The sequence below is a fragment of the Canis lupus genome, chromosome 14 (assembly GCF_011100685.1).
Source record: "Canis lupus familiaris isolate Mischka breed German Shepherd chromosome 14, alternate assembly UU_Cfam_GSD_1.0, whole genome shotgun sequence".
Lineage (NCBI taxonomy): Eukaryota > Metazoa > Chordata > Mammalia > Carnivora > Canidae > Canis > Canis lupus.
Genome location: NC_049235.1, coordinates 39,854,922 through 39,867,890, shown reverse-complemented (window position 1 = coordinate 39,867,890; position 12,969 = coordinate 39,854,922). Strand labels below are relative to the sequence as shown.

The 12,969-nt window shown below is 41.0% G+C and overlaps 1 long non-coding RNA gene across 1 annotated transcript; it reads right to left on the bottom strand.

The window, feature by feature from the left end:
* Positions 1–10,456: 10,456 nt before the first annotated feature.
* Positions 10,457–11,580, bottom strand: LOC106559666. Its single transcript, XR_005369582.1, has 3 exons — positions 11,352–11,580; positions 11,003–11,168; positions 10,457–10,654 (listed from the first exon to the last, which is right to left on the bottom strand). It is a non-coding gene; the product is annotated as an uncharacterized LOC106559666 (long non-coding RNA).
* Positions 11,581–12,969: the final 1,389 nt, after the last annotated feature.

Genomic DNA, 12,969 nt, shown 5'->3' with positions numbered 1-12,969 from the left:
TTCACTACATTTGTTTTCCATTTGTTCAATTTACAGAGGTGAATTGAAAACCCAATCTCGGGGCACCTGGCTGGCTCAGATGGAAGAGCACGTGACTCTTGCTTTCAGAGTTGTGGGTTCAAGCCCCATGTGGGGTGTAGAGATTACTTAAACTTTTTTTTAAAAGCCCAATCTCAGCCCGATATGACCCTACAATTTGACAGTATGTAGACTGCCAGGTAGAGTAAGAAAAGGTATTCTTAGAAACATATATGCTGACACCCCACCCCCGAGAAAACAGTGTGTGTGAGGGGTGCCAGTGGTTTGCTCGAGATCAAGGAGACACGGAAGTGGTGAGGAAAGTAACAGAAGAGTGTGGACCACTATTTAGAAATGTGTGTTAATGAACGAAGAGGTGGAGGTCAGTAAGGGGAAGGTAGCAGGCCTGAGGAATATGTTTGAAGGATGGGGGAGACTCAAGCATGCTTGCAGGTCCCGGGGAAGGAGGGCTGGAAGATACAGGCAGATCACGTTCCTGATGGAGCAAGATTCGAGGGCAGGCAGGAGCCACCAATGGCACCAGGGGACATATTCACCTGGGGAAGACGGAGAGACCCCCCCAGAGACCGAGGCAAGGAAAGAGGAGGAGGGATGGTGCAGCCATTCGACATGGAAAAGGGGGATGCCAAAAGGACGTATAAGTGCTGGCCTTGACTTTGCCATGATGTCACACATGCTCTCCAAAGGTGATTGATCCTATCATAACAGTGTGGGGACTGTGCTAAGATGGCCATCTTCTGAAGGAAGATGCTAGAGGAAATGAGGAAAGATTCACTACATTTGTTTTCCATCAAGCAAATGTTCATCTTTTTCTTTCTCATTATTTTATTTAATTACATACACAATTATAGTAAATTTAATTTCAACTTTCCCTGTCTTGCTTCCCCTTAGGAGTATCTTATGACCTTTATCTCAAGGATTTGCCTCCTCATATTACCATCAGCTCTAGAGTCAGTGGGGGCTAATTATCCAGGCTGGAGATTACCTGGATCTTTCTCCTCCTCGTCCCACAGACTCCCTGCATCTTCACCATTTCACGGTCAGTCCTTCTGCCAGATGTGGGCAGGGGAAGCACAAAAAGCTAAAGCTCAAATCAGTTCACTTTATTACTTATTTTGGGATCTAGCCAAATATTATAAGCTATTAGCTCAAATGAGGTTGGGGGCTAACTGAAATTCATAGTTATTTCATTATCCATGAATGGAACCACCCACAATTAGTCCCAAAGTCAGAAAGATGAAAAATGTCAACGGGAGAAAAAAAGACACACTTAGTGAAGGGCCTACTGGCAGAGCTCTAAGTAATACCTCTCGTGCCATAGTTTTGTCTGTCTCCTTGACGTTCACTCAGAGTCTTGCTTTCTCATTGTGGCTGTCTAATTTGAAATTCCACATATTGTATTTTCCGATTGGAAGCACTGAGACTTAGCACTGCCAGTATTAACAGATTGGTGCTTCTTCTAGTCCCTGAAATGCGATGCTCAAAGTATTCATTAGCATTATGGTTAAGGCAGCTTCCAATGCTCCATAGTCTGCCTGTCTCATCGACAGTTGAGCATAGGGTATGATCAGATGGTTCCCAGTTTCTGTTTACTTGTTAAACTTTGAGAGGTGTGTATTTTTAAAAGGATCCAATACATCATGATATTGTGCTACAGTTTTTCAAGATGTTACTATTAGGAAAAATGGGTAAAAGATCCATAGGATCCCTCATACTGCTGTGAATCTACAATCATGTTGTGAACCTACAATTACCTCAAAATAAAAAGTTCAATACAAAATTCTCCAAGACCTTACCATCAGAAGAGCAAAACCAAAATAAAATCTAACAAGGGCTTTCATGTATTCAATGCATACACTAAAATGGCTGAAACTAAAAAGACTGACAATATCAAGTGTTGACAAGGATGAGAAGGAACTAGAACTCCTGGATACTGCCAGCAGAATATAGAATCACTTTGCAAAGCAGGCTGACAATTTCTTATAGTTGAACATACACAAATCATAGGATCTAACAATCCCATTCCCAGGCATTTTCTCAAGAGAAAATATACATCCACAAAAAAGACTGATATACAAATATTGACGGCACTTTGTTCATAATAGCCCCAAAGTGGAAACGACTCAATTGTCCATCAACTAGAAAATGGAGAAATTTTGACATAACTATGCAATGGAATACTACTTAGCAATAAGAAGATTCAAACCACTGACACATATAATATAAATGAATTTCAAAGTCATTATGTTGAACAATAGAATTTAAACTCAACAGTACATACTAGGTGATTCTATTTACTTGAAGTTCTAAGATGGGCATTGCAATTATACTAACAGAAAACAGATCCATGGTTGCCTAGAGACGGGGGGATCAGGCATGAGGATTAGCTATTAAAAGTTACAATGGAACTTTTGGGAGGGATAGAAACGTTCAGTATCTTGATTGTGGTGATGGTGGCGGTTACACAGGTGTTTGTGTGTATATGTATGTTTTACTTAATGTAAAGTATACCTCAACCAAATTGATTGAGGGAACAAGGAAGGCTCCAAGAAATTCTAACTGAATAAGAAAAGTAAACTAAAACCTAGCAATGATTTTCTTGTATTCAGTAATTTAACTTTTTAATCTTATACGCATCTTCAACAATGAACAGATAACCCTGAGTCAACAGACCCTGGCTCAAATCAGCCAGTAGAGGGAACTCTTTTCTCAAACTGAGACTCCATCAACTCAATGACCTACTGAGATTAATCTCTAAACTGTGAAAATGTAACTCTCCTATGTCGCCACATTTGTCTTCTCTCCATAGGTACAGCCACACAACCTTGGGTAGAAGGAATCCAACCAACCCCAGTTAAAACACTAACCCTGTTCCCATTGAGAGGTGGGGGGAAGGAAGAATTCCAGGCCAGCAGGATGGTGCTTTGGCATCCAAGCTGACTTCCTACTCTACTATGCTCCCACTCTGATCCTTACATGAGGCTGGTAATCAAGGATGCTTGTAAGCAAGCCCGCCTCTTACTCCCAGACATACAGTCAGAGCCCTGCTATGGTGCTGTGCCTGCCTTCTGTCTCACTTGTCTGAAAGTGGGGTCCTGGCTTGGCTTTTGCCAGTTTCTTTATAACCTAGAATCCCAGTGCTGCCTAATACCAGACCCAAGAGCCAACCTTGTCTGCATTTGCCTGCAGCCAGGTTCCCATGCTTGTCTCTGCCCTCTCACCCCAGGGACTCCTGGAAGTCAGGCCCTTGCCCACCTATGCTCTGAGTTGGGTCTTCCCCAGCCCTGGAAGGCCACCTGCCCATCCCAAGCACCCTTGTCACCATCTTCTGAGGCCCTCCTAAATTTATGAATCCCAGATTCATCCCCAGGGATGTCCACTCACCATCAACTATACACTGGTTTTCAGAGGCATTTCAAGTCATTGTTCACCAGAAAATATCTTGGTGAGGCAATCATAAGGTCTTAGAGGACAAATTCTGAGTCATTGTAAAATAATTCTCTTTATGTTGCACCTAGAATCATGGAACTCTAGAGTCAGTTTCAGAGCCCATGTACTCCAAGCACTGCCTTAGCAAGAATTGTTGAGAAGTGGACACGGAGGTCCTACTCTTGACCATTTCCAGTAGAGGCACTCAGTGGCTTTTCAAGATAATCCATGCCATTATTAGGTAGGTTCAATTACTATAATCTCCTTTATACAGACTTCAAATTTATCTCCTTGAAAACCCACCTATTATCTTTGTTTCTACGGTTTTGTGAAGAACACAGAATTCCTTTTACTCTGCAGTAGCATTTGAATTGTTCAAAGTCAGCATTCATATGTTCCTCTCCCTCTTGTTTGTCATATTTGTTTGCCAGACTAAGAGAAAAAAAAAATTTCAAGTGAATTTCATTCAGTCTACTCAGTTTTAAGCAGCATCCTGAGCACTTGGGGTGCAAAAGTGAGTAATTTATGGTTTCTACCTTCGAAGAGTTTATAGAATAGAAGGGAAGAGTTGGAGAGTCTGAAGTGGACCCTCAAAGGAGATGGCAGCACTGGATGAGCAGAGACGGGGGAGAGGGTGTCTAAGCATTGGAACATAGATGCAGAAGTCCAATGGCAATGCTGGAAAGTTTCTTGAAGGGGGGGCACGGAGTGGGAGTGCAATGAAAGATAACTGGAGAGGCAAGCCAACACCAGATCACAAGGACATTGTGGACATGCTAAAGAGTTTTTCCCAGGGGAATTATACAATTTTATTTCAGTTTTATAAAGATGTCTTTGGGGTGCCTGGGTGACCCAGTCAGTTGAGTGTCCTACTCTTGGTTTCAGCTCAGAGCATGATCTCAGAGTCATGAGATTGAGCTCTGCATGGGGCTCTGTACTCAGCATGGAGGCTGCTTGAGATTCTATCTCCCTCTCCCTCTGCCCCTCCTATTCCTGCTCTCTCTAACAGAAATAAATAAATGTTTAATATATATATATATATATATATATATATATATATATATATATATATATATATATATCTTTGCTCTGTGCAAAAGTGGTTTGAGAGAGAAAGAACTAGAGATGGGGCATCCCTGAGGAGGCTAACATGAGCCCCAGGGGAGAGACGCCCATGGCCTTACCTCAAGTAGTAGCAGTGGGAATGGCAAGAAGTGGGCTCACCGGAGAGATGCCAAAGGTACTGAGACAGTAAGACTCAAATATGAAAATATGGGAGAGGGAAACTCATGCCCATTTTCCTGGCCTGATTGGATAGTGAAACTGTGACAGACTGACAACAGACAAGAAAAACCAGGTGTGGAGAAGTTGCTGATGAGTGCAGCTTTGTACATGTTGAGTCTGTGGTGTTGGTGTCAGGCCAAGTGAAGTAGTTGGGCAAGTGATATCAGAGGTTACAAAAGAGATCTGAGCTAGAGATATGGATTTGTGAGTCATAGGCCGATGAGCGGTCCTTGAGGACTTGGTGTGGATGAAGCCGGGCAGCGGATGCATATAGCATGACAAGAGAACGGGAAGCAGGGGCTCCTGGGTGCTCAGTTGGTGAAATGTTTGACTCTTGATTTCTGCTCAGGTCACAATCTCAGAGTTACGAGATCAAGCCCCAGGTCAGGCTCTGTGCTGGGCATAGAGCCTGCTTAAGATTTTCTCTCTCTTCTTCCTCTGCCCCTGTGTGTGCTCTCTCACTCAGAAAAAGAGAGAGAGAGATGGGATACCTGGGTGGCTCAGTGGTTAAGCATCTGCCTTCAGCTCAGGTCATGATCTCAGGGTCCTGGGATGGACTCTCACATCCGGCACCCTGCAGGGAGCCTGCTTCTCCCTCTGCCTATGTCTCTGCCTCTCTCTCTGTCTCCCATGAATAAATAAATACAATCTTTAAAAAGAGAGAGAGAGAGAGAGAGAGAGAGAGAGAGAATGGGAAGCAGCGTGTGGGGGATGGGCATAGAAGAGGGAAAATAGGGAGGGGAGGGGCCAGAAGGCCTGAGGCAAACAGAATGCAATTGTTTCTAGCACAATAAGATTTTCAAACACTTGACCATCCTGGACACTTCAAATTTTGTTGCTGCTGTTTTGTTTGGCTTCCAGTAACCTTTATTAGGTAAGGGATTTTTGAATGGACACAATACTCTAGATGTAATAGAAAAGAATCACCTCCCATGTTCTGGACCCCATATTTCTAAAAACGCAGGTACTGCGCCCTGATGGCTATGGCTCCTATGGAACTTGTCAAATGGAAAAATTCTCGGTGTCGTAAAAATTAACCAATCAATCCATGGATAGTTATTAAGCCTGATTGTGTTGAGGTTTTATATGCAAGGTTGTAAAACCACCATCACTGACAGCCAGAAAAACACACTGTGAGGTCAGACATAGATGGGTAGATAGATGTGGGGGACACTGTTCTGATCACTAAAATTAAACACTGCTGCTCCCAGAACATGGCAAACTCTCTCAGGTCTCCTTGGCCTTGAACGTGGCATTCCCTCCACTTGGGATTCTCTCCTCTCTTGTGCTAGTTATCAATTTATTGCCTCTTGACTCCAAATTCATCCTTTTTGTCTTCCCTATGAAAATGCATCTGAGCCCTTTATTTATTTATTTATTTATTTTTTTGCCAGGTGGCACAGTGTTAAGCTTTATCAGTAGAGGGTGCTGGAGAGACACGGCAGGAGGAAGAGGGGTTCCCATTCTGGTTCCCACATGCTTGTTCACAGGCTTCCCCAGTGCCAGGATCTAGCAGCTAGTAGCTTCTGCTGGCATGCCTCCATTTCCAACAGTTCTGTAGCAGAGCACCTCCCAACAGATGCTTTATTGTGAACAACTTTCCCGGGACACTCAGAGTGGGAGTAGTGTTGCTGGCAAGTTCCAGATGGCAAATGCCCATCAAGATCCATTGATAGCGCAGCACCCTCACTGCCAGTCAGCAAGCTGAGGCCACGTGCCTCCCACAAGATCTGGATTTCAGCCCTGGAGTGAGTAGCTGTTTATATCTGCTGTTTTTGTGTTCCTTAGTAATCTCTTTACTTCATACTAGTCAGTACCTTGTTATTCCAATCCCTGTTATCATCAATAATTCTTCATTTTAAGCTTCCCCTGTTCAAATTACAGTGTATTTTTAGTCTTCTAGTTGGACCCAGATTGATACACCTCCCGTATCCAACTGATAAACTTCTACTTATTCCTTGAGACTGGCCTTAGACATCATTGCTATACTTTGCCTGGCAAAATGTCTGATAGATACATGTCGAATGTATTTATGCATGCATTCATGTAAGAATGAATGGTTTCCATTACTGCTTGGAAGTCATTCAGTAGCTAGTTTGGCGAGTGAGATTTTTTTTTTTTTTTTTTTGATTAATGACCATGATCCCAGAGATGCCAGGGTCAGACAATGCTGGATTTGGTATCTTAGGGGCAGAGCTTAGTCCTCTCACAGTATGTTATTCAAGCTGGTGTCCTACCATCAACCTAAGCAAAAATAATATACATTATAGGAAAATACATATAAATTCACATTACCCTGGTAGGTGCCACATCTCTAACCACCCCAAAAAATGTGGGCATAAAAATCATTGACACACACGCGTACTCACACACATACCTGTTTACTTTGCTTATCTTGCCTGCATAGGTTTCCCACATACATAAATACTCATATATATCAACAAATGTATTTCTTTTATAATATTATTCATCACACTATTTTGTTCACCTTCTACCATCAACTTTGTTTTGGTGCCCTGTCTCAGTTTCCCTCCTCTGCAGAATACTGAGTTATGAGGTTTAAAAGAGGTAATGTTTTTGTAATGTTTTTGGTATAAGGCCAGGCATAATAAAGCACTCTTTTAGTGTTAAAAATAAACTATCATAAAGTAGAAGCAAACTTAACAAAGAAGACAAAAGATCTGTACACTGGAAACTACAAAACACTGTTGAAAGAAACCAAAGAAGACACAAGTAAATGCAAAGACATTTCACGTTCATGGATTGGAAGACTCCATATTGTTACGATCTCAGTTCTACCTAGAGCAATCTGCAGGTTATAGGCAATCCTTTCAAAATGCCAACTTTTTTTTGTAGAAATAAAAAACTCATCCCAAAATTCACATGGAATCTCAAAGGACCCTGAATATCTGAAACAATTTTGGAAAAGAACAGAGTTAGAAGGCTCACACTTCCTGATTTCAATACTTTTTAAAAAACAGCAGCAATCAAAACAGTGTGGCACTGACATAAAGACAGATGTATGGACCAATGACATAGAATAAGGAGCCCAGAAATAAACCTTCTCCTATGTGGTCAAACGGTCTTCAACAGGGGTGACAGATCATTCAATGGGGAAAGGACAGTTTGTTCAACGAACAGTGCTGGATACCCACAAGTAAAACAATGAAGTTAAATGGTTATACAACACTATATACAAAAACTAACTCAAAATAGATCAGAGGCATAAACAGGTAAAAACTCTTCTTAGAAGAAAACAGAGGGGCATGACATTAGATTTGACAATGATTCCTTGGATATGACACCAAAAGCATAAGCAACAAAAGGAAAAAATAGATACGGTGGACTAATTAAAATTTATAACTTCTATTCATCAAAGGACTTTGCCAAGCAAATGAAAAGGCAACCCACAGAACAGGAGAAAACATTTGCAACCATATATTTATAAGGGATGAGTACCCAGAATATTTAAAGAACTTCTACAGCTCAGCAACAACAACAAAAACCCAATTTAAAAATGAGCAAAGGGGGGGCATGGCTGGCTCAGTCAGAAGAGCATACAACTCTGAATCTTGGTGTCATGAGTTCGAGCCCCACGCTGGGTGTAGAGATTACTTAAAAATAATTTTTTTATATATAAAACTGAGCAAAGGACTTGAATAGACTTTTCTCCAAAAAATATATACAATAAGCACAGGAAAAGATACTCAACATCACTAAACATTAGAGAAATACAATCCAAACCATAAAAAGAAACCACTCACACTCATTAGGATAAGAAAGAAAGAAAGAAAGAAAGAAAGAAAGAAAGAAAGAAAGAAAGAAAGAAAGAAAGAAAGAAAGAGAAAGAAAGAAAGAAAGAAAAAAAGAAAGAAAAAAGAAGGAAAAAAAGAAGGAAAGAAAGAAAACAAGTGTTGGTGGAGATGTAGACAAAATGAAATTCTTGGGCACTGTTAGTGGGAATGTAAAATGGAGTCCCTGTGGTAGAAAACAGTATACTGGTTTCTCAAAAAATTAAACATGGAATTTCCATATGATACAGCAATGCTACTTCTGGGTATATACCCTAAAAAACTGAAAGCAGGGACTCAAACAGATATTTATACACCAATACTCATATGAGCATTATTCACAATAGCCAAAAGGTGAACACAACCCAAATATCCATTGACAGATGAATGGCTAAACAAAAAGTGGTTATGCACATAATGTAATGTTACTCAGCTTTAAAAAGGAATGAAATTTGGGCCCCACGTTTAACATGGATGAACTTCAAAGACATTATACTAAGTGAAATAAGCCAGACACAAAAGGACAATTATACATCACTCTGCTGATATGTTGTACCTCGAATAGTCTAATTAATAGAGGCAGGAAATAGAAGAGAGGTTAGCAGAGGTAGAGGAGAGAAGGTGGTGGGTATACAGAGATTTAGCTTGGGGTGATGAAACACTTTTGGAATTGGTTGGGGTCGTGGCTGTACAACAGTGTGAATGTACCTGATGCTACTGAATTGTGTATTTTTAAGTGGTTAAAATCGTAGATTGTAATATATATCTTATCACAATAAAAATCTAATGAATAGGGGCACCTGAGTAGTTCAGTCGGTTAAGCGTCTGCCTTCGACTCAAGTTATGACCTCAGGGTCCAGGGATGAAGTTCCACGTGGGGAATCCCTGCTCAGTGGGGAGTCTGCTTCTCCCTCTCCCCTATCCCCCTGCTCATCCTCTCTCATAAATAAATAAAATATATTTTTTAAAAATCTAAGGAATAAAATCAAAACAAAACATAAAATCTTGTGCTCATTGTGCACCAGGTGGTGTCCTCAATGCTTTTTGCTTGTTGCTTGAGTTGAGCCTCTCCACCACGCTACAAAGCGCATAAAATTGTCACTCCCGTTTCACAGATGAGAAATGGAGGACCAGTGAAGGTAAGTGTTTTGCCCATGGAAAAGGAGAGATTAAGTGGTAGAGTGAGGAAAGGGGCCCCAGAGATCAGAGTCAGCCCCTGTACCCTGCACGGCACATCCTCCCAGCTGGCTGAACAAATCGCGAGTGTTGTCTCTGCACAGGAAAGGAGAAGGTGAAGTGAGGAGGGGCCCGGCCCAGACCTCCTCCCAGCTCCTGGACTTCCTGCAAGCCCTCCATGCAGCACCTCCCTGATGCTGGGCAAACCATGTGTGTCCAGAGTCTGGACCCTTACTGTTGGTGGCAGAGGCTTTTGAGGGAAGATGCAACCCCAGATACAGCCACTGTCAACATTAAGGGACATGTGACCTACCCCCAGCTAGTGCAAGGAGAGGCTTCTTTAAACATTCTCCAGGAAAAGTTCTGAGGGAGCAGAGGTCAGTCTGAAACTGCCTAGAGATTACTGGACCCCTCACCCAGCTAGAAATCCTTGCAAGTTCAAAAAGAAAAAAGAATGGAATAACTAAAAGAATGGAATAACTAACTAATCCTATTGGTGAATCATTCACTAGAACATCTGCACAATCTGATTTGGGGGAAATTTCTTAGCTGGGAGATTTCAAAATGTTAATGTCTTGCTAATGTCTCTGCTGCTTTTCAATATATTAATATATTGAATTAATATATTATGCATTAGTAGTATGCTAGTTTTCAATATGTTACTATATCTTTCTTTCCTGAATGTTCTCCCTCTTTCTCTCTCTGGCCATAAAAGTAACCAGTATTTTCACAAAGGCTCTGTGTTATTAATATTTATTGAGAATTTACTACTTGTACGCTCTTTACATGTATTATTTAATCCCTACAACATCCTCATTTTATAGCTGAGAAAACACACAGAGGTTAAGTAACCTGTCCAATGTCAAATAGCAAGGAAGTGGCAAGCTGACAGTCACACCAGGCAGGCTGATCCAGCTCCTTATTATAAATCAGTGCTGTAAAAAAAATAAATAAATAATTTTAAAAATAAAAATAGGGCGCTTGGGTGGCTCAGTTGGTTAAGCATCTGCCTTCGGCTCAGGTCATGATCTCAGGGTCCTGGAATCGAGTCTGGCATTGGGCTCCCTGCTTTGTGGGGAGCCTGCTTCTCCCTCAACCCCTTCGCCCTGCTTGTCCTCTCTCCCTCTCTCATGCTTGTGCTCTCTCTCTCAAATAAATATATAGAAATGAATAGACTTAAAAAATAAAAATAAATGAAAGTTTGAAAACCACTTTAATTAATTAATCAGCCCCATGGCATTGGGAAATTCCCTTCTACGCTCTCAGGTCTCCTTTTTCCTCACCAGGGAAATGAAGGGATTGGACCAGATGTTGTGTAACATTTCCTTCCAGCTTGAATATGCCCATTTTCTTGTCCTTGCATGCAAACGATATTTCACCATGCGCTTCGCGGATGGGTGTCCACCAACATTCCCTGCTTGAATTATGGGTGCCATTAATGCTGTAGGGCTGGAAAGGAAACTTGATCTCAGCTGAGACTGACAGTGCCCCTGAGCTATTTATCATTCTTTTGTCCTGCCCCAAACAGCCTTTACGCTTCAGCTCCCCTCACCCCCTGACCATCTAAATATCTCAACTATCTTAACAAAGTCTCCCCAGACTCTGAAATAACTCAGTAAAAGAGCAACATACCTAATGACTCCAGACTGAGGAGAAGAGTGTTCAAATTGATGTTCTTACTACAATTCCCTCTTTCTTCTCCTGGATTCGCAGAATTTCTTCTCACTTATGAATTTTCTAATAAGCCCGGATAGTGGTGTGCTGCTAATGTTTAACAACCAGCTCTCCCAGAAAACAAAAAAAGCCCTGATGGGTAGCATCTGCTGACTTCTGTGGTTTAAATATTCCCACCATGGCTGGTGGTTTCCCACTAATGCCAAGTCACTGAACACAAAGTTGGAAAGAAATATGAGCCAGTAGGAGCTGGCACCAGCACACCACTGAGTCTGGGTCATAGTACTATTCATTTGTAAGCCTTGCAGCCTAAAGGATTGTTCACGAATTTGTTCATTCATCCATTCAACAAACTTTTTTTTATTATACTAGGAACATGAACAAGGTATCTATCAAATGAGCTCTTTATTACAAATCCGTTGCCTTATTGGGTTTATTACAAAATAATATTATTTTTCCAATACTCTCCCCGAGAAGTTTCTTGAGACAAGGCAGGTGGAATGATGGCTTTTCTACCTGCAAATAATTCACTTACCCAAACCAGATGAAATGATTTGCTTCTTTTGAGTTAGAAATTCTTTAAAAAAAAAAAAAAGATTTATTTATTTATTCATGAGAGACACAGAGACATAGGCAGAGGGAGAAGCAGGCTTGTGGGACTTGATGTGGGACTTGATCCCGGATCCCAGGATCACACACTGAGCCAAAGGCAGACACTCAACCGCTAAGCCACCCAGGTGTCCCTGAGTTAGAAAATCTTATTAACATTCTAAGCATTGAGGAAAGTGCCATCAGAATAACTTTGACAACAAAACCCAAACTGCTTTATTATAGAAAGTTTACAAAACAAAACCAAAAGCAAACAGCTCACCTCTAGAAAATGCTTATTTACACATAACCCTTCTATAACATCTTTTCTCTACATTGGTATATTCAAGATACATGTGGCTTGTGAAGAATATGGACTCTGGAGCTTAACTGCCTAGGTTCAAATCACAGTTCCATCACTTATTAGCCGTGTGACCTTGGACAAATTACTTAACCTCTCTGTGAAGTGGAGCTCATGATCATACTAGTAGTTATCATGAGAATTTAGTAAATGTACATACAACACCTAGAACAACATGTAGGAAGTTCACTATAACTATTAGTAGTTGCTACCAGCAAACACAAAGCTTTTCTCAGTGTTGTCTAGAGTGGGGTCTTTCCAACAAAAGGACTTTGGAGTCTTTTTGTCATTTAAAAATGGAGTGCATTCCTCAAAGTCTTTTTGCCATCCCCTACAGTGCTTGGCACATAGTATGACTTTAATCCTTATTTTAATTTTAATTTAATTCTTATTTTAATTTTAATTCTTGTTGAACAAGCAATTAAAGAAATTAACTGATTAAATGTAATTGGAAAAAATACAAATAAAATAAATGTAATTGGAACAATGTGACTCCAAAACATTCTTACTACAGATGAGCCATTGGGTCACACATCTAGATCTCAGGCTTACTTTATGTCTCCATAGGCCTCTCTGAAGTTAAGGAGAGTAACCAAGAATGAGTACCTGGAGTAATTTGTCAGAGCT